This window comes from Rhipicephalus microplus, chromosome 3 (genome assembly GCF_043290135.1).
Source record: "Rhipicephalus microplus isolate Deutch F79 chromosome 3, USDA_Rmic, whole genome shotgun sequence".
NCBI classification, from domain to species: domain Eukaryota; kingdom Metazoa; phylum Arthropoda; class Arachnida; order Ixodida; family Ixodidae; genus Rhipicephalus; species Rhipicephalus microplus.
The window spans coordinates 177,220,708-177,241,745 of record NC_134702.1 but is presented as its reverse complement, the minus strand read 5'-3'; the positions used below and the strand labels follow the sequence as shown (position 1 = coordinate 177,241,745).

General features: G+C 47.2%; 1 long non-coding RNA gene across 1 annotated transcript in view; it reads right to left on the bottom strand.

Annotated features, from left to right (window-relative positions):
- Positions 1 to 21,038, bottom strand: part of LOC142803441 (uncharacterized) — a 45,032-nt gene that overhangs the window by 19,665 nt on the left and 4,329 nt on the right. Inside the window, exons 2-3 of the long non-coding RNA XR_012894119.1 lie at positions 20,574 to 20,651; positions 20,323 to 20,500 (exon numbers count right to left, since the gene is read on the bottom strand). This is a non-coding gene — a long non-coding RNA (uncharacterized LOC142803441). The remainder of the gene's footprint in view (positions 1 to 20,322; positions 20,501 to 20,573; positions 20,652 to 21,038) is intronic.

Here is a 21,038-nt window from a genome sequence, read left to right as displayed (position 1 = left end):
TGCAGTGTTGTAAGCATATGTCACAAAAGGGAGTATGCTATCCCAATTTGACTGGTCGGATGAAGCGTACTTGGCCAGCATATCCCCAAGTGTACGATTAAAGCGCTCTGTCATCCCATTAGTTTGCGGGTGATAGGCTGTGGTAGTGCGGTGTATGATGCGACACTCGCTCAACAACGCTTTGATGGCATCGGAGAGAAAAACGCGGCCACGGTCGCTTAGTAACTCCCGAGGTGCTCCATGCCTTAAAACCAGGTTTTGCAGTATAAAACACGCAACGTCTTTTGCGGTAGCAGAAGGTAACGCAGCTGTTTCGGCGTACCGCGTTAGGTGGTCGATAGCGACAATGACCCAGCGGTTGCTACTCGAAGTATAGGGAAGCGGACCGTAAAGGTCGATTCCGACACGATCGAAAGCTCGTGCTGGACATGGCAACGGCTGCAAGGGACCTGTGGCATGTTGAGTGGGCATTTTGCGTCGCTGGCAGGTAAGACAAGACCTCACGTAACGGCGAACGAAACGGTACATACCGCGCCAGTAGTACCGCAGCTGCAAGCGGGTGTATGTTTTTAACACACCAGCGTGGCCACATTGCGGATCATCGTGGAACGTGGCACAGATGTCAGAGCGCAGATGTCGGGGGATGACGAGCAGCCACTTACGGCCGATCGAGCTGTAGTTTCGGCGGTAAAGCAGGTTATCCCGAATAGCGAAGTGTCCTGCTTGACGGCGAAGCGTCCTGGAAACTGGAGCGGGCGTCCGGTTTGAGAGAAAGTCCAAAAGAGAAGAAATCCAAGCATCTTTGCGTTGCTCGGAAGGCATGTCCGAAATGCTGATGGCCAAGGCAGCACTAGTGGAGATAGGCGAGCCGACAGGCTCTGAAGCTAATGGCGAACGTGACAGGGCATCGGCGTCGGAATGCTTCCGGCCAGAACGGTAGATAACACGGATATCGAACTCCTGTAACCGCAATGCCCACCGAGCGAGCCGACCATTAGGATCTTTTAGTGAAGATAACCAGCAAAGCGCATGGTGGTCTGTTACAATATCAAACGGACGTCCATATAAATAAGGCCTAAATTTTCCGATTGCCCAAATAATGGCGAGGCACTCCTTTTCAGTTACACTGTAATTCTTCTCGGCTTTACTGAGGGTGCGGCTGGCATAGGCAACGACGTACTCGTCAAAGCCCTCCTTGCGTTGGGCCAGTATGGCACCTAGCCCGACACCACTAGCGTCCGTATGAAGCTCCGTTGGAGCAGACGGATCGAAATGTCGGAGTATGGGAGGCGTGGTGAGGAGCCGTCGGAGTTCCAGAAATGCATCGTCACACGCCTGCGACCACGCTGACAAATCAGAACTTCCGGCAAGAAGATTGGTCAAGGGGGCGATAATGGAGGCGAAATTGCGGACGTAGCGGCGGAAGTAAGAACATAGGCCGATGAAGCTTCGAAGCTCTTTGATGGTGGTTGGCTTTGGAAACGCTGCGACTGCATTAAGTTTCGTAGGGTCCGGGAGAATGCCGTCCTTAGAAACCACATGGCCGAGAATTACAAGCTTGCGAGCGCCGAAGTGGCATTTCTTCAAGTTAAGTTGAAGTCTCGCCGTGGAAAGGCACGTAAGAACTTGCTCGAGGCGGCTGAGGTGAGTCGCAAAGTCGCTTGAAAATACCACAATGTCATCCAAATAACAGAGGCACGTTTTCCATTTCAGACCTCGCAAGACGGTATCCATCATCCTTTCGAAAGTGGCAGGCGCATTGCAGAGGCCAAAGGGCATAACGGTGAATTCATATAGTCCATCCGGTGTTACAAATGCTGTCTTCGGGCGGTCACCCTCTGCCATGGGCACCTGCCAGTAGCCTGAGCGTAAATCTAACGAAGAAAAGAACTCTGCTCCTTGTAGGCAGTCCAAAGCATCATCGATGCGCGGCAGAGGGTATACGTCTTTGCGCGTTATCTTGTTGAGTCGGCGGTAGTCAACGCAGAACCGGATGGATCCGTCTTTTTTCTTGACGAGAACAACCGGTGAAGCCCAAGGACTGTTGGAGGGCTCGATGATGCCACGTTTCAACATGTCGTCCACTTGTTCGTCGATGACACGGCGTTCAGCAGATGACACACGGTACGGACGCTGCCTTAGCGGGGCTTGTTGACCGGTGTCAATACGGTGAACGACCGCAGAGGTTCGGCTTAAGCCTGACTGGTCACGATCGAATGAAGAACGAAAGCGGAGAAGAAGATTTATAATCTCTTCGCGTTGAGTTGGTGCGAGCTCAGAGTCAATGGCATCCGAGAATACGTCCAGAGCATCATTAGGCGCGTTGGTAGGAGTGACAGCACAAATTGGGAGCGAAACCGTAGAATCGGGTATAGAAGCCGGAAGAATGCACTCGTAAGGTTCGTAGCTTCCCAGGCATTCTCCACGTAGTAGGGATGACGGGCTGTCCGAGGGATTGCACACATAAATGGCAGCGTGACCATTGCGAAAAATGACGACGGCGAACGGAAGCATGATATTTCGACGGCGCGCAGATGGGACCGATGGCATAAACAACACAGGTGATTTCGGAGGGGAGGCACACGACACCGAGACAACAGCAGCTGAGAAAGGCGCAATGTCAACGTCAGAAGCAGCAAACACTCTACACGAAGCACCATCGTCGGGGTCATAGCACGGCACAGATAACGCGAGTTCAGAACGAGCACAGTCGACCAAAGCAGAATTTGACGAAAGAAAGTCCCACCCAAGGATAACGTCATGCGAAGAACGGAATAAAACTACAAATGTGACGACGTACATCGCACCTTGAATGACGACTCGTGCAGTGCACAAAGCTGAAGGCTGAATATGATGGGACGTAGCTGTCTGCAGAGATAGGTCGGTAAGTTGTGTGGTCACTTTCTTCAAGTTTCGGCACAGTTTCTCGCTAATTACAGATACGGCAGCTCCAGTGTCAACAAGTCCGTGCACCTTAATGCCATCAATATAGAGTTCGATTTCGTTCGGGGGACAGCAGTTAGGTCTTGAAATTTTCGCTGCCAACGCAGTTCTTGCCTCCGGAACTGCGCCCGTCAGTTTTCCCCTTGCGGTGGGCTGTTGCGACGTAACATCGGAGAAATAGATCGACGACGAGGAGAAGGTGAACGGCTTGCGCCGGATGGTCGGCGACCGGGACGTACGTCTAGAGGTGGATCGGCAGGAACGGGATATCGCGGCTGAGTGGGCATGGTGGGCATGTAATGTGAGGCCCCTGCAATGTCGTGAGAAGGAAAGCTACGACGACGGCAGTGACGAGCTACGTGGCCTGGGATGCCACATGAAAAACATATTGGCCGATTATCCGGAGTGCGCCATTGGCTGACGATAGGGGCACTGTTCGCTGAATAAGGTACCGTAAATGGTCGTGCAGGCGGCGGCGGCATATAAACGTTCTGAGTTGTTTCGTATACAGCCGGAGACGGGACAGTCAACGGGCGGGCAGGTGGCGTCGACGAATAAACGTGGCGAGTAGCTTCGTAGATGGCCGGAGACGCTGGCGCACGTGGCCGAGCAACTGCGGCTGCATACGTTAGTGGTGCGGTAACAGTTGATGGAGCCTGAGCTGGCGGCAATGCTTCGGCAACTTGCGATTGAATGACCTGGCGAAGCGAAGGCGACAAGGGTGACATCGGCTCGGTAGTTCTTGTGATTATAGATAGCTGCCGGGCGACCTCCTCGCGTATGAATTGCTTTATGACTGGCATCAAAGCGGAGTGGTCGGCGGTGTCATGGCGATAGTCGAGGGATGAGATGTCCGCGGTGTCTTGAGCAGCGCAACGTGTAGAAGCGCGCTGCCTACGCAGCTCATCATAGCTTTGGCAGAGCTGAATCACCTCGGCGACCGTCTGGGGACTCTTCGCAGCCAGCATTTGGAAGGCACCGTCGTCGATTCCTTTCATAATGTTCTTGATCTTGCCTGCCTCGTCCAGAGTCGAATCGACGAGCTTGCAGAGAAATAGCACATCTTCGATGTAGCTCGTGAAAGTTTCATCTGCTCTCTGTACTCTGCCCCGCAAGCGCTGTTCAGCACGAAGGCGGCGGACAGCAGGACGGCCAAAGACTTCCGCGAGGGTTTTTGCCAATTCTGACCAGGTACTGAAATCACTTTGATGATTTCTGTACCATAGTTTTGCCACGTCGGTCAGGTAAAAACTCACATTTGTGAGCTTATCGGCTGCGTTCCACTTATTGACGGCGCTCACCAGTTCATACTCGGCAATCCAGTTGTCCACATCTTGGTCCTCTGTGCCACCAAATATGGGGGGGTCGCGCTGCCGGAGAGCGCCAGCGCAGAAGACAGGCACAGGTGCGAGATCTGGAGTAGCAGCATGAGATGGTCCCGGATCAGTCATTGTAGGAGGTCGTTGGAGTGTGCGGCTGCGAAGTTCCAGGGTGAGGACCAGATGTACCCCGCACTTCCACCACTTGCAACGGGTTGTTGAACAAGCAGGAGTTCACTCGGCGTAGGAGAGCTTTATTTAGCGCAAGGGCTAACTGAACGCAAGCCTGCGATCACAGCAAGTCTTCTTCCTTTTCTATACTCGAGCTCCATGCCCACTGCCCTCGTTGCAGCACTATATACATTTTGACAAATTACATACATTTTATATACACAACCCGCAGCTCTGGGTTTCAAAGCAAGCTAGCCCTGTTCACAATGGCCTCTGACGCTGTCACCACAGGGCCTTAGCGACGAGCCCGAGCTGCAGCTGCGTTGGGAGCCCTTTGCTCTCCTGCCTTGGCTTGTGGGTTGTACAGGCGGCCGAGCGACCACCAAGTGTGCTCACTGCGTGAGCTTCTGAGAAAGAGACAGAATGAGGACGTGCCAAAGCGGTGTGCGCCGTCATGAGTGATGACGCGCCATCTAGTGAGCACTGTTATATTCACTGGAACACTTATGCTTTGGAAGGGGGCATGTGTTCGCGTACGACTGAGCCAAACACCACTGACACCTTCCTCTTTTCCTCTCTCACATTTCTCTCCCCCACTATTCATCCGTGTGGCGTTGTTGAGGTGACCTCCTACGAGAACAGTTACCACGACACACTTTTCTTTTCACTTCCCTTTCTTTCAAATTCACTTCAAGGAGGGGAGCGCATGGGCCATCGAAAACTGTCACCCTTTAATGTCACTAGAATTAACTTAGTCGCGCCATCCGTGTCTTCATGCAGGCTTCTCTTCTCCCTCATGTCTGGTAGCCTTGGTAGTGCCAGCGCCATCTTGTCTGTCCTTAGTTGCATTTTTTTTTGCTTCCACGATGAGACTGGCGAGGAGGCGGCGCTGCACTAGCTTACCTCCCTGTGCTCCCGAAAAGAGTATGCCTGTGTCTGTAGTTTCTTGCTGTACGCTGTAGGGGGCTGCTGCAGCTGCTGAGAGAGGAAGCAGAGGCGAGGGGCGTGGTTGGCGCCACCTTAGTTTTCTTTGGGGATTTTACAATTTTGGGGGGCGGCACGCCATTTAGTGAACATTGTTGGAATTATCGGAGAGGCGATCATGAGCACGACCACAAGAGTGTACAGGCAAAACTGGTGTACACGCTGCCGACAGAAGATAAGCAGCAATCAGAAGGAGCAAGCTCCTTAAATAAAAAGTGGTCTCGGTGTCAACTAAAACGTGTGCCTACGGAAACAAAATTGTGCTTCACTGTAGTACAGAGGTGACACGCGGGAAACACAACGCCTAATCCTCCCAATTTCAGCTACCATATGGTCATTCTTTATCATAAAATAAATATTTATTAACGACCAGAGTGAAGGTATTCATAACGTTTTTTTTTGTCTGGAAAACATTACTTCTTTTTTTTAAGTTTCTAGACGAACTCTTTGAAGTAGGCAGTGCAGGCAAAAACTACGCCAGCAGTGTAAGTGTGAAAATTGTTGGAGCAACCGCCAATCCGGGGTTCGCATACACTGCAAATAGTGTTCAGCAGACTTGTAATAATTTACTTATATTCTTAGAAGGAATGAGTAAGTGATGATTGATGGGCCGACGTTCAGAGAAGCATGCGACATGCTGCCTGCGTGCCCTGCTGTATTGCAGTGAAGCATGTCCTTTTTTGCAGGCACACTTGTTTTGTTTCATTTTTGTGCTGGCAGAAGCGAGGCTGCGGTGGTTCACCTGTCACTGATTAGTATCAGTCCACTGCATCACCTTGAGCATCCTAAAAGCGGTTGTTTCCGCGGATTTTCAGCGTAATCAAAACTGGGAATTGGCACATGGCACCCAAAGCTTTCGAATTAACCGGCCTGGCTCTAGTTGACGCTTCAAATTATCGACTCAAACTTAAATTACAAAATACAGGACCATGAAAATCGTTCGAAGTTAGTGGGATTTCAAAATAACCAAGGTCGAATTAATGAGGTTTTACTGTATATGATTCACGGCTTTCTTCATGCTGATGTTTTAGAGGAAGACGGACCTGGGCAAGCGGCTGTGAGAGCTTCACGCCGGATTATTGGACTCTTACTGACTAGGTGCTTGTACACATGCTGTGTGAGGTGCTATCTCACTCTTTCCATTTTCTACCCTTCTTTCAATCTACGTATCGCACATGTAGAGGAGCATGCCGGTTATCCTGGACTGGTGGACCTCCCTGCCTTCCCATCTTTTCTATTCTCTCCCTTTCTCACGGAGAGAAACCCAGAGCTAGCCTCCACGTCGAGGTTACCACTTGCAAACACGTGAAAAAAAAGCATGGTTCAAGCACTTCAAGCAAATTATTGGATACGCTGAGATCCCTCCTGGGCCGGTGTAAGACATCAGGCACTGCACCACATGCATACCGAAGGAGAGCTTCACCAGTGCAAAGCAACACTGTAACAAAACTTTCAGAAAAACCAGCAAACATCCTTTTTCCGCATTCTACATGTGAAATCTATTCCAGGGATGATGCCCAAGGGGGAGACGACGCTGAAGCACACTCTATCACTGTGACAGAATTGAGGATGCCTTAGACATAACGAAAACACGTCGCTTGCCAGGTGCCAGGCATTGAAGAAAGTTGGGTAGCGTCATCGGTAGCGAAACTTGCCATAAGGAAACAGGGAAAGTCATCCGGTATAGCCAAGTGTTGAGCAGTGCTCCATACAGCAGCCAATACGCACGTTGCCTGCCGCGTGGAGCACTACCCAGTAAAGCTCCACACGGCTGCCACCACATCCAGAGAACTGTGATAATTGAATGCGACCTATGCCACTTGTTCTCCAGAAACGACAGATGAGTGAAAACCCCAACTACAAATTAGTTCAAATCCATTCCCTGGTGAATCTTTTTTTTGCATTCCTTTCAGTGACAACTGTTTTCCCTTACGACCTACAGCAGGCACTTCTACTGCTGTACTTTATTCACAATGAACACCTCAAAGAAGAGGACTGAAACTTTCACCTGAGCTGCCTGCACACTTTTCTTCGTTGCATTCACCAGTAACAATCACAGCTATGCTAATTGATCAAAGGGTTTTCTTCGAATTCAGAAGGCACCAGGAATAACCACTGCCTATAGCAGCTCACCAGGTTTTGTGATGAAGAGTTGTCATGTTCCTGGTGCTCCTTAGTGCAAATGTTCATGAAGTAGTGTTTTAGAAAAAACAGTACATATTTCTGCAGCCTATGAGGGAGCACAGCCCAGCATAGTTGGTGAAAGAGGAAACTGGAGTGAAAGAAGTTGGAGAAAAGTAGAATCAACCGTCTTTAGAAAGATGTCTGTTCCCGACACCGAGCTAGTGAGCACCTCATCGGCCGATTAGAAAAACGATGGCACTGGGAATAGAAACCAGCGAGAAGTCTCCTCCTTATTCCACTTTTCCTTTGACCACTCCTGTCCCCTCGCAAACTCTGCTATCATCGTTAGTTGCAATCGCCAAACTAACCATCTTTCCTAACGTTAAAGGGGCAATGAAGTTAAGGAAAGTAATTATAACCGGGCACGGTAGTGCACATCAGATAAAAAAGTGCATAGCAAAAGCCTCACTTCAGTAAAAAAATCACTCTTCTCGTAGATATAAGACTTCAGAGAAAGGTGGAAGCCAAGTTTGATCTAACAAATCGCCCTTACTGCCAGAGTAAATTCCATCTCGAGACAAGTGCGAAGGTGACTTAAAGATGATAGCTGTCTTCTTTTCAGTATATATATAAGGGAGCAGGGAACACGAGCCACGGCTTCACGTGGCACTGCCAAGTGCAATCTTCATTTTCTTTTTGTTAAGGTACCACTCCCCGGTTTGGCAAGACACCCAAAGGAGGGTGCTAGAACAGCATTGCGTGGCCTTACCTTACATGACGTCAAGCTCAAATTTGCGATGTCATGATAATGTTATAAATTTCTGAAAATTGTAGCACCCTGATGATGTCATACGGTGACGTCATCACGTGATAGTGAATTTCTGCGTCACTTGTCCCCGATGCTGCGCGGGATGGTCGCAGGCAATGATCATATTTACCATTTCTTGTGGCACCTAAGGCTTTCGCCCTATATAGGCATTGTGTATGGAAGGTTAATGTAGAGGTTAGATGAAAACTGCCTTCTACCACACACCCAATACGAATTCATACTTGTAATTTACAATTAGTATATTCCTTATGTCTTCATGCATTCGTATAGTGTATACACCAACAAGGCCTTCCTCTCCCCGTGTATCAACCATGCAAGCAACACAAGAAACACAAAGCAAGGGCAAAGTGCACCACTTTAGCGCCGCATTTCTGAAAGGCTAAATGCTTAACGTTTATTTTGTCAACAAGCGCAGTTCCTGTCTTAAAAACCAGGTTAGTGTTTCAAAGAGAGCCACACTCTTCCGTACGCTATTTAAGCTTGTCCTAGCTGCTCTTTCTCTAAAGGACACCTGCCACACTTTTCCAAGTAGCCATTGACTAGATTCAATACAGGAGCTTATTGCCTCATGATTCACCAGGTGCAAAAAATTTTTAAATCCTTCCAGTAAGAGAGGAGTTGAGAAAAATTGTCACACGCTGCTTGCGTACTCAGTTCTCTTGTCGATAAAGGCACTCGATGCTAAGCAGAAACGGATGACACCTTGAGCACTTTCTCTCTCTTTTTTTGCACGTGACTTTTCAGTGTGCTCGCAGGCGCATGCGTGGACAAGTCGCGGCCTCCCATGGCAGACTCTGTAATGACCGAGCAGGCTATGTTCAAATTCACCAATGGCTGATCCAAGGTCTGCAACACAGTCATTTTTCAGTCTGTAGCATCACTTGTTGAGAGAACAAAAAGCGATTTTTAGCTGACTGAAAATTTATTATATATTTCAGGCAGTATGCTGCATTATAATATTTGGCTCACGTATCTTCGGGAGCCTTGACTACAGATCTGCAGCATTTTGTGACCATGCTCAAAAAGTGTTGCAGAGCCCCTTTAAAGAAGGACTGGCAAAAAGTTTTAAATATTTTGAGATTGTTGCTCTAAATAAAAGCAATTGTGTCGAGAACCCTAAAAAGAGTACTGTGGTGTGTGGGAGTTCATCGCACATATTTTTGATACTGCTAACGAAAAGAGACTTTTTTTTTGGTTTCGGTATCCAGCAGGCAGCTTCTTCATGTTGTGCCATGGCAGTGTGACATCACGGGATGACAACGACTCGCGCAGTCCTAGACGAGGATCTGCCGTCTGCTCGTTCTACAGGTAAACAATAATAAGTGCATGGTCTCCAGTGACATCGACAGCGATTTCTGCGATTCAGACTGTGCAAGATGCAGAAATCGCCAACTCAGTTGAACTCATAGGAATATTGTGCATCGAAGTGGGGCTGGCCTGCCATCGACGAAAACTTCAAAATAAAGAATATTTACATATAGTCAGACGGGTCCACCTACCTGCTTGTCGTCCCTACCACTCTTCGATCTGAGGTGTTGCAAGCGTGCCACAACGAGGTAACATCTGGACATTTAGGCTACACGCGCACACTGAGCAGAGTTCGAGGGAGATATTACTGGCCTAGACTCACCGCTACCGTGAAGCATCATGTTCGGACCTGCCTCAATTGCCAGCGGCGCAAGTCACCTCCAACGAAACGAGCCGGTTTGCTACACCCTGTCAAGATCCCGACAACGCCGTTTGACCAGATCGGAATGGACCTTTTGGGCCCACTTCCCACCTCTAGTGTTGGTAACCGTTGGGTTATAGTGGCGACCACTACCTTACTCGCTACGCCGCGACAAAAGCCATCCAGAGAGGCACAGCAGAGGAGGTAGCCCGGTTCTTCATAGAGAACATTGTGCTGAGACACGGTGCGCCATCGATCGTTATAACAGATCGCGGAACCGCATTCACGGCCGCGCTTTTAGATCATGTGTTGGTGCTCAGTGGTACTATTCATCGCAAGTCGACAGCTTACCATCCACAAACCAACGGGTTGACCGAGCGACTTAACAAAACTCTAGAAGACATGCTTTCAATGTATGTGGACTTCGAACACAAAAACTGGGACGAGATTCTCCCTTACATAACGTTCGCATACAATACTGCGAAACAAGAAACCACACGGATGACCCCATTCAGCCTTGTTTACGGACGAGAAGTAAGAACGATGTTAGACGCGATGCTGCCACACGAATGCGATGACAACGAAACGAGTGCTGACGCGTTTACTCAACGCGCAGAGGAAGCCAGGCAGCTCGCACGTCTGCGAATATACAACCAGCAAGAGTACGACGCAGGCCGCTATAACCAACGTCATACAACTGTAACGTACGAAACCGGGGACAGGGTATGGGTGTGGACACCTGTACGAAGACGGGGACTATCCGAAAAATTGCTCAGAAGGTACTTCGGACCTTACCGAGTGCTGCGACGACTAAGTGACGTTACCTATGAAGTCGTCCCGGATAGCCCAAACTGTTCAAGGCGTCGCCAGCACCAACCTGAGCTTGTGAACGTAGTGCGCATTAAGCCATACGTCAGCGAGTGACTCTGCGAGGCAGCGTCGCTTCTACAAAGTGACTTCTTGTGCAAACTACTGTCTCAGCTATACCATCGGGGCGATGCTCTTTTAAGGGGAGGCAAATGCCGCGCCCGAAACAAAGAACGAAGACGATGTGCGCGCCAACAGCCTCGTGAAAAAGGAGGACTGAAGAAGACGACGTACTTTCGTTTTTGGCTCGCCTGCTCTTGGCTCCTGCATAAAAACACACGCCGTCTGTTCTCGGACTCAACGTCTCGGTGCACTGCTTACGTTGAACCGCGACAATATATATATGTGTGTTAAAGGTATTGGCTCACACTGGTGTGTGGAGAGTGCTGACACTGCATACCAAGGAAGCGGGAAAAATATCCATTTTACGATGTTTCAGAATCCTGTCCGTGCACCTTTAAAACTGGAGGAAATCAAATGCATTGGCCACACTATTTATGCTGACGATATGATGCTCTGTAATTCGGAAGGTATTCTCTGAGAAAGCATTAGGAGGCTAGCAGCAATTCGTTCTACGCCTCACGGCCTCAGCGATAGCTCCTTGTACCAAAAGTAACTTGACGCCAAAATGTGCTGCAAAGCGGTCGCTTTTCTAGAAGTGCAGAGATGGGTGCCATAACGAGCCATATTTAAAAAGGTTCTGCCACCTCAATCCCTTTTCTACAAAAATGTGTTCATGGTTTCGCTTTTCAGGGTAAGTAAACTGAACTTTATTTAGTCCTGGAGAACTGGTCAGACACCACCCTAAGAGGGGTATGCCAAGGTTGCTGGCCACGTCCACACTGGGACTGGAAGACCGTTTTCCTTTGCCCGTTCGCAGGCCTCCTGGACTGCCAAGTATTGGACTGAGATGTTGGAGCTTTAAGAGCCCTCTCCCAGTGTTCAGGGATGAACTTTGCGCCATTTAACGCCGGGCACTGTCAGAGCATGGGAGCGAGTGTGCAGTTATGTGCCTCACAACTAGGGGATCCTCGAGTTATGCCATCAACAAAGTGGCTTAATGTGCTAGAGATGGGAATGAACCTGCCTGTAGCATCTGAAAAACCCATTACTCCGGCCGAGTGAGCTTAGTATGTGGAAGCGAGTACCTCCACCCAGAAAACTGATAATGGTACGTCACTTCGTTAAAAGTGCCAAGTGGATCTTTAAAGTTATCCTGCGTACATTCTAAATATTTAAACACCTTCACACCAATCTTCAGTTGCACAAAGTTGAGCATCCTGCACATAAACACCCAACAAAAAATTCCTAGGTACGGCCCTGGATGGGACGATCAATAATTATGACTCGCTCAATTGCCGCAACACCTTTGCGGGTAAGCATTAGAATAGAATGAAAGCGAGATGGCGGGCACCGATGAACACGTCAGTATGACATATGGTCGACAATGCTCTCACCTTCAGCTACAGTGCTATGGCACATGCGTAATGTAGTGCTACCTTAAGCCTACCGCACGCTTTTTATAGGAGACAACCTTAACACGCTGAGCGGCCGATAGCTGGCATCTACTTGGATGGAACCACGATCACGTGAACAGTGCCTTTCACAAATGGAATCGGCCTGTTGTTACTTGGTTCAGCACCACAGGTCTCGAGCGCCGAGAAACTCCGCTTCGCCAAGAAGTTTTAGAATAGCATATGCAAAGCGTTGCGTTTGTCATCATCCTGCATGTCACATACAGTATCCTCTGATGTACCCACAGGCTGCGCAAGAGAATGTCTAGCTTTTTCAGGGTCCAAAAAAATAGCGTATGATGCAAGCACATAAGCGAGAAGCACCACTCGCAGTTGTGTGAGAGAACTCTCGATGTGGGCGAACATCGAGAGTTCATTCTAAATAAAAAAAAGAAGACAGAAACGCTCACTTGTACCCAAGCATACAGCAACATTACTGCTTTTTCAGTAATGACCACAGTAAATAAGTTCAAACTACGCATCAGAAGAGAAAAATTGTATATTGCAGATGTGCTTACACTGATATTCTTATTAGGCCAATAAACAATCGAACTCAAGTGGGATCTCAAAAATCCGCTAAGTAACCTGTAATCCATTCAACCGATTCATTTGCTGGAAACGAAGTCAATCTTTGAAATCAACACTAATTTCAGTTCTATGTTTTATATATACAACGAAAACCAGTTACATTATAGACCACTTATAACATATTTGCTTAGAGTGAAGAATTGCTTACCATGCGGTCTTTTGGACTCGCGCTCACCCTGTCATAAAACAACATGTTTACGCATACCACTTATTCTGTAGTCCCCTAAGATGAGAGACACGTTATAATGCGGTTGCCAGAACATGAAGTATATAACCTTCGAAGAGTTAGAAGAACGACATTATATGGTTCGCAGTTCACACGTCTCCTCACAACCCCATGCCCAACCTCAATGGGGAGGTTCATCAAGAAGAGTGAGGTGTCATGTTCTGCGCTTGCATAGAAAGGTCCTTTTCAGAGAATGGGCATGCCATAGAGGGCTGAACATAGAGGCATAGAATGACCCGATACTGCAAAATTACGAATTTTTATAAAACATATAGGCATACTTATCCACTACCAAGCCCCCAACTCCACAAATCCGAAGAAGTAGATTGGAGGCAATTGCAAACCTAGACCTGCCCCAACCTCATTCATATTAAGAGAATATACCCAGATGTTCAATCAGGTGATACTTGTAAATTTTTCAATTGGACTTACGCATCAGTTAGGCACATTCTCTGGGAATGTGCAGTTTTATCAGAAGAAAATGCTGTCTCCCCAGAGGATGCTGCGGCACGGTGGATGGCTGCGCTGCGTAAGCTCCAACCTTCAAAATGAACCGTGGGCCATCCAGCAAGCAAGCGAGGTCGCGAGGCTCGGATCCTCCTCAGGAGAGGCCTAAGCCCAGGCCAATAATTTGCCAGAGTTATTAATAAAGTTGTTGCCACTTTGGGACAATCTTGTTAGCGAGTGAACGTAGCGAGTACACAATCCATACATGCTACCTTTCCACGAAGTTACAAAGCACGGAAACTCGGTTGTGTGAGAGTCCAGATACACCATCAAAAACTTCACTTTTGAAACCGCCAAAAACCTTCCAGATGAACTCAGAAAACACGCAACTACCAAAGCCACGTAAAAACAGAACTGGTGGCCAGGGAAGCGGCATAGGCGTAGAGTACTCCACAAGGCAGACAGATACAAAAGTTGTGGTCACTTTCTTTTGGTACGGTGGTGAGCGGGTCTTGAGGCCGCCAGCCTTCGCCCGATTACGTGGTGCTCAAGTGCCCAGATATACTTAGCAGTACTCTACTACACGGTTATAATGAACCAGAAATGTAGTGGCGAGTACTCTACCACCGCACCTCCACTGTCACAGCAGGAAAGGCTGACGTATGTGCGTAATTAAAAACAAAAGGAAAGAGAGATTCGAGATAGCACTCAAACAATCGGGAGATTAGGAGGAAATTAGGGAGTCTCCCAGACAATTAACGAGAGTCGGAAGCTATGAATATTCCAAGCAATAGTGTACAGGCGCAGCTACCTATTTGCACCAGGCAACCCTTTGATATACCTCTCGTGCCCTCAAATGCTGACACCCAAGCTCAGCAGGTATGCAGGCTGAAATGGTTGCAGTGTCTCAAGCAGAGTCTTTGCAAAAACAAAGACACACATGAGGCCTTAAAGTCTCCCTGCCTTTGCAGTGCGATGATCAATATAGATTTACACACACACACACACACATACACACACACACACACACACACACACGTTAGATCCAGCTCTCTTCGTCAGACGGGCTCCAAGGTAATGCGCCGCCCTGGCATGCTGTCTGAATACACGGCCTTGCTAAACTACACCTGTGCGGGCGCTTCTTATGGCCTTTGCGTCCTCTCGCCGCTAATTTGAGGGAGGCGGTGGGGGCGCTGCAACTTTGACCTTTCGCCAAACGCCGACACATGAGTACGGGCGTGCTTCTTCACTCCCCGTGTGTTGAAAAACAAGTTGCCAAATTGTTGTAGATGCACAAACAGTATTCGCATGCCTTTTCCTCTTCTTTCAGCAATTGTAGCACCTTCTCACATTTAGAGCGATGGTACCAAACTTGGGAGCGAAATCTTCTTATCATAGCAAAGTATTGACCCATGATATGAGTGTCGCTGTTTATTTTTTACGTGCATACACGTGCTGCTCTTGTCTCATGAAAGCATTTTGTGAGGTTGCAAGATCAAAATCTGCTTCATTGGTCTCCGCTTTTCGCTTTTGATGTTTGACGTCGGGGCGAAGCTGGTGAAACAGGGTCTTCTTTGCGAGGTTTCTTTGCACTTGGAATCAAGTAGGAAGGATAGTCCTCGAAGAGAGTAAGTGTAAAGTCAGGAAAAAAGTTTTCTGGTACGGCACGCAGGCACATAGTTTTCATCGCGGAAATGCCAGCTGAATACGACAGCCGATGCAGACCTGTCCTTGGCGATGAGGTTCTCTCTCGCAATATTCTTCTGTAATTTAGTGCACAGCTCAGTATTGCTTGAGAACTGGTGAAAAGAAACTCCGGGTGTATTCCCCGAGCACGACTTGCAATACGAAACACATAAATACGCCGTCATAAAGCTAATGTATATCCATGCACGTACTGCGCACAGTGAAGGTTGTACGACCGTCTTCTCAAGTCGAGAAATCACTGCCAACTGAACACTGAGAAAACACAGAACGATATGCAGCCGCCGTGGGCAAATCCCAAATAAAAAAAAAGCCATGCTAGAGAGAAAAGAAAATTGAACACAACCTGCTTGTAGCATTAAGCCACAAGATCATTCATACGGATTTATTTTGAAAAAAAGCTGCTCACTTGCTGGAAAGTCGGAACGTTGTCGGATTCTCTTTCTAAACATTTTTTTCCACCAACTCGAAGGTTAGCAAAAACTGCTTTGCACTAGATTTTTGTTCCAGGCCAGGCGGCTTGCAAGCGTAAGCAGCTGTTTTCTTGGCATTCTTCATGGACGTGACTTGGACCACAAGAGAACCCCTAAGAGCTAGGGGTTCCCTGAATTAATATTTCCATGTAGTGTTAACACCTTGACAATGCACACTACTACTCTCAGGGTGTGCCACCCGGAGGGGTTATTCTGCAGCACAAGTACTCTCTATTTTTTATTCTATCTGCCTATACACAGTTCTTTTTAACTATTAGAGATACAACTCATGTACGTGTTTCCAAGAGCTGTCAAGAGGCAGACCACAGCATTTAGCCCTCAACAACACTCCAAATGTATCTGTAAGAATAAGGAAATAGGAAGTAGCCAGTAAAGAGAAGGCATGCTCATAATTTCTGTGAGTGACCTCTTGTAATTGTGGCCTTGTTGTCCAACAAGACCAAGGGCCAAAGGTATATGGTGCTCTCTGCTAGCAGAAAAGGTGCAGTGTTGTATATCACTCTCTCTGATCGTTGCTGGAGCTTTATGCCTCCTGCATTATGCCTTGCTAGACGATTCTACTGCATTTTTACTGAGTTTCAATTTGTATTATCTCTCACACTTGCATACCTACATTATGAGGCAAGCCGTCTAATAGCCATTGCTTTTCGTGTTCTTTTTTTAAATAGAAGATCCTCTCTCTATGCCCTACTTTTTGAACAATCCCACTGCTCGCCCTCTTCATCGAGAACACCAATTTTGCGGTTTCACATCAAGCAACACCCTTGCGCGTAGCAGGAGATGCGCGGTCAGGGTCGCAACGCCCCTACCGACGACAGGTGGCCAGTAGCGAAATATACTCAAAAGCTCTCCCATCGCTTTCTCGACTAGTGAGAATGCCATAAGAAGCGCGTGCAGGTGCAGTCTAGCCCGACAGTGTTGATACACAACTAGTTATACAAAGCTGCCACGAAGTGTACTATGGGCATGTCTCAATGTGCCCTCATGCACCTCGCAGAATGCGTAGTGAACATGGAGGAAGGAAAGCTGAGGAGAGGCCCTTGCAATGCAAGCTGCCAAGCGACAAGTGTGGTGGAAGTCATGTGCTTTTGCAGTGGGGTTGTGGGATTACAAGGGCACGCCGGCGTCTCGTGTCATCTGCATCACCACTTGTATGACTGCGTTGTTGATAGCTGGCTGGAGTTCTGAATGTGCATTAGTGCATTCTAATGCAGGTGTTGCACTTCAAAGATGATTCAAAGTGTCAGAGGTCTACAGTGAGAGCTTATCTTTACGGTTTCAAGTTTAGTTCATATTGCTTGAGGTCGAAAACGGTCGTTTTCAAGGCTCGTGACCACTTTTTCGAAAATGGTTGGCGCCACAGCTTCGCTGTTTTTCTTTAGCACTGTCCTTGCTCGCCTTAACGAAGGAAGCCTATAACTTGCAAGACAAGAACGGCAGTGTCTACGGCTCTAACGCGAGAGGTGGGGGTGAGCCGTTCTCGTGTACGAAGGTCACAACTATCGGAAAGCAGTGCGCGGCCCACTGTTCCCACCAGAGCTTGCCAAGTCAAGAACTAGACGTACCTGATGCATAATGTGATTTATTGCTTGAATTATCGCTTTCTCTTAACGTCTTGCTCGCGGTAAACTCATCTTTGGCCAAATTTTTTTGATTATGGCCAGTCTGCACGCTGCTGCGAGCGATACTCGTGCACAGGTATCGTATCGTGCATGGCAAAAAATTATTCAGAGGCACTTCATCAGGCCAAACAGCAAGACAAATTAAATGAACTTTCACTATTACATTATGTTCCGTACCCCGAATTTACCGTATCTGCAGAAGAAAGCAGCCTGTCATGGCAATTATCCAGAATATTCGCGTCATTGTTGTCTTGCATTCAACAGATTATTAAACACAATATGAAAAGCTGAAACATTATTGTAGATTCACGATTTGAGCCATAATGTGGGTGGGAGCGACACAGACACTCCACAAGCGAGTGTCACAGCACGTTTGCTCATTATCAGCACAAAAGTTTTGCTTTTCCAGCTCGTCTATCAGGTGGCGGCGGGGGTAGCGCCGCCTGATGCGTCCGAAATCGACTAGCGCGACTTGCCTTCCTCATGCTGGCGCCCGTTGTGCATGCGGGAGCTGCCGTAGCATGCCCACCATTGCGAGGAGAAGGCCTCTAGACTTTCCTACGTCCGGCTTCACAAACCTTGACATAACGGCTTCTCCTCAGTTTATTTCATCTTCCATGGTAGTGAACACCAAGCGACACTAACACTGGTTTTGTTCGATGTGCGCCACGTAGCTACCTTAGAAAGTGCATGACCAGCTAAGAAGGGGACACTTCACTGAACTTTGACGCAGCGGGTAGCAGCGTTGCCAGCAATTACTTGCTGCTACGGTTTAAGCGATGTGGTGTGCGTGGTCGAGAGCCTTTGCGAGATGGTGCTGTCAAAAGGACAGAAGCTGTCAAATGCAAAGCACGTCTTTGATGTGGAAGATAGTGTTTTCCGCAGAGATAAAAAATTGTGACCTTTTAGCGTAGTGCCAAGCATTGTACGACATAAACTAACATGGAACTGCGCTCAAATTGTGCCATCGAAGCTCGACAATGATACAGTGTGCTCGCTGTGCGCCCACTTTAAAATAAAATTGGTGACTCATGTAGCAATGAGGTAGCTTTCAGCCCAGTAACAGTTATTTTGAGCAAGCACATAGGATTTACATAGTCGGTAATCACAGCTCTTGCACATTATAACAGAAGCTGTTTCCTTACATGCTTTCTTTTATGGTGTGTTTAACAGCGCGTGAAACCACAAAATCCTCATACTGCAGTCTTTAAAGAAAGAAGGCACTGAAGTTAACAATAAATCGCAAAATAAATGCCCAAGGCTCCTTGCACATGAAAGGCCAGTGTAAAGTGGATATCATTGGTGTTATCATAAATGCAAACTCATCGAAACGATGGTGCTTTAACGCAGTCAGCTTAGTGTCATCTGCAGACTGTTCGAAAACTTGCTGTTGGCCGTCACCTAAGCCCGATACTCGAGAAAAAATGCCTTTAGAACCTATTGGCAATTTACTTTGTGGCGGTTCAGTGTTTTTCATGCAGTATGATGAGAAATGGAACATGCGTATATCATGGTTTCTCTAGTAGTAATCTATTCGGGTGGCCTGAGCCCAAGATGGCAACCCTGCAGGTGCTTTATCAACAAATTTTTTCAATGCATCCATCCATCCATCATTCAACCTTTCATAACAGGTCTTGAGCTGTGCCTACGACAGTCAGATAGACTCCAATGTCAAGTGTCTTCTTCTTTTTCTTTCCTTTTGCTACTCAAGTTAACTCTTGCATACACAGAATCGCAATTCCTTTTTTTATTTTCCTGGACATAATGAAATGTCACCTTTTGTGTTACAATCGTGGTCATGTTACAATCGATCAAACACTGTGTGTGTATTATACGGTGCGATGCTTACGAAACCCAAGTTTTCATGTCCTTTCTTTCAAAGAAAGGGAAAAAAATGTTGTGATTTTCTCCAGAGTGCCAACCCATACGCATTGGTGGAAAGGGAGGCTGAAGGGAGTCAACTATTGCTTCGTATTATTAAAATCTTCCTTTAGTTGCGGAACTCCTGTATGCAACAGTAATGACAATCTTGTAGCTTTTGGTTAGATCCTTGTCCACAGCAGCATAGTTTTTGTTAATAGCCACTTGTAGTGCTTGAATGCGGAGATGTTTACAGCCAGCACACACATGCCTGCGGAAACTCTAGAACTATTGCCTGTAGGGACTGTCAAGCGGCTGCGAAAGTGCTATAGTTAACCAGCCAAGGGGACCTCTCCCCGAGTCCCCTCATTTCATATCCTAAATCCTGGAGGCCTTGAAACCTTTGACAATGATGTCTACAGCCACTGAAACACTCAGGTGGGCATAAAACAGTTCATCTGGGACTGCCAGCTAAATTGTGACTCCAGACAATAAGCTCAAAGCCACAGAATAGTGAGCATCTTTTCAAGGATCGTATACTGCACAGGTCCAAAATTGCCCTGATCGCCAACGAACTATGATTGCTGCTACACGAGTACCTCGATTTCCCCAAGGATCCAGCCAGCTGCACTAGTCTTTATCTGGGGCTCGACAGCAAGAGCAGCAGCTCCTGAAACTTACAATAAATATTGTTCCTCCAAAGTTTACTGTGGCTCATAGTTTTCCTTATAATCCATTCCCTGACCCCCAAGGAAGTAAACCATGCATGGAGACATGTTGAAAACAGCCCCTAATGACAGCGGTCAGCAGATTGAAGAAAGATTGATTATTAAAGAACTGGGCTCATAGCCTAATAGCCTAACATGATGGAACATGTAGATGTACTTCTATAGAAATAATTCCTTCACTCTTGCAGCGCAACACATACATTTTTTTAACTTAAGAAAGTGCATAGACATACCTGCAGAAATATCTTGTGACTCTGTTTGCGTAGCACTTGTTGACAGAATTTTTTTTTCTGCTTGTGATGCCTCTTCATGGGTTAGTAGCTGCACTTGAACAGATTTAACTGGGACATCATCCAGCTCACAAGCCGTACTCTGTGCTGCCTGGTGTACTGACTCAGCTGCCATCTCATCCTGAAACAAATCAGCTTGTGTTGTTGCGAGTGACATTGCCAAAGACTACAGCCAGGAAAAGAAGCCCTCTTACGTGATCCATTTCGCTGAAATCACTTTGTCTAGGTGGGTGCCCCATGCTGGAGTCTTTAGAGAGCAGTGGCCCAAGAATCTCCAACAGTGTATGAAAGAATTGATTATTGACACACAACAAAATGGGTACTTATGATAACTATTCAATGAATACTTTTCAGGCCTGTTTAGAAGGATGTTGTAAATCACTTACACTGTTACATAATTACTTATGTTTTTATTCCTCCAGTGTCTGTTTGTAACTACTGTATTTTTGTAATAGACACCAATGTTGCCTACAAAATTGAATCTTCTATAAAATTTTTTATGGAGTTTGACTTGGAATGGATGGTAAAATAACATCATATACGAAATGATATTTGTGTTATTCTCATTCATTAAAGGGGCAGTGACGCCAAATCTTGAAACTCAAGATGTGGCAATCATTCGATTAGCTTGGTACATGAAAGGTTTTTTTGGCGAAGTA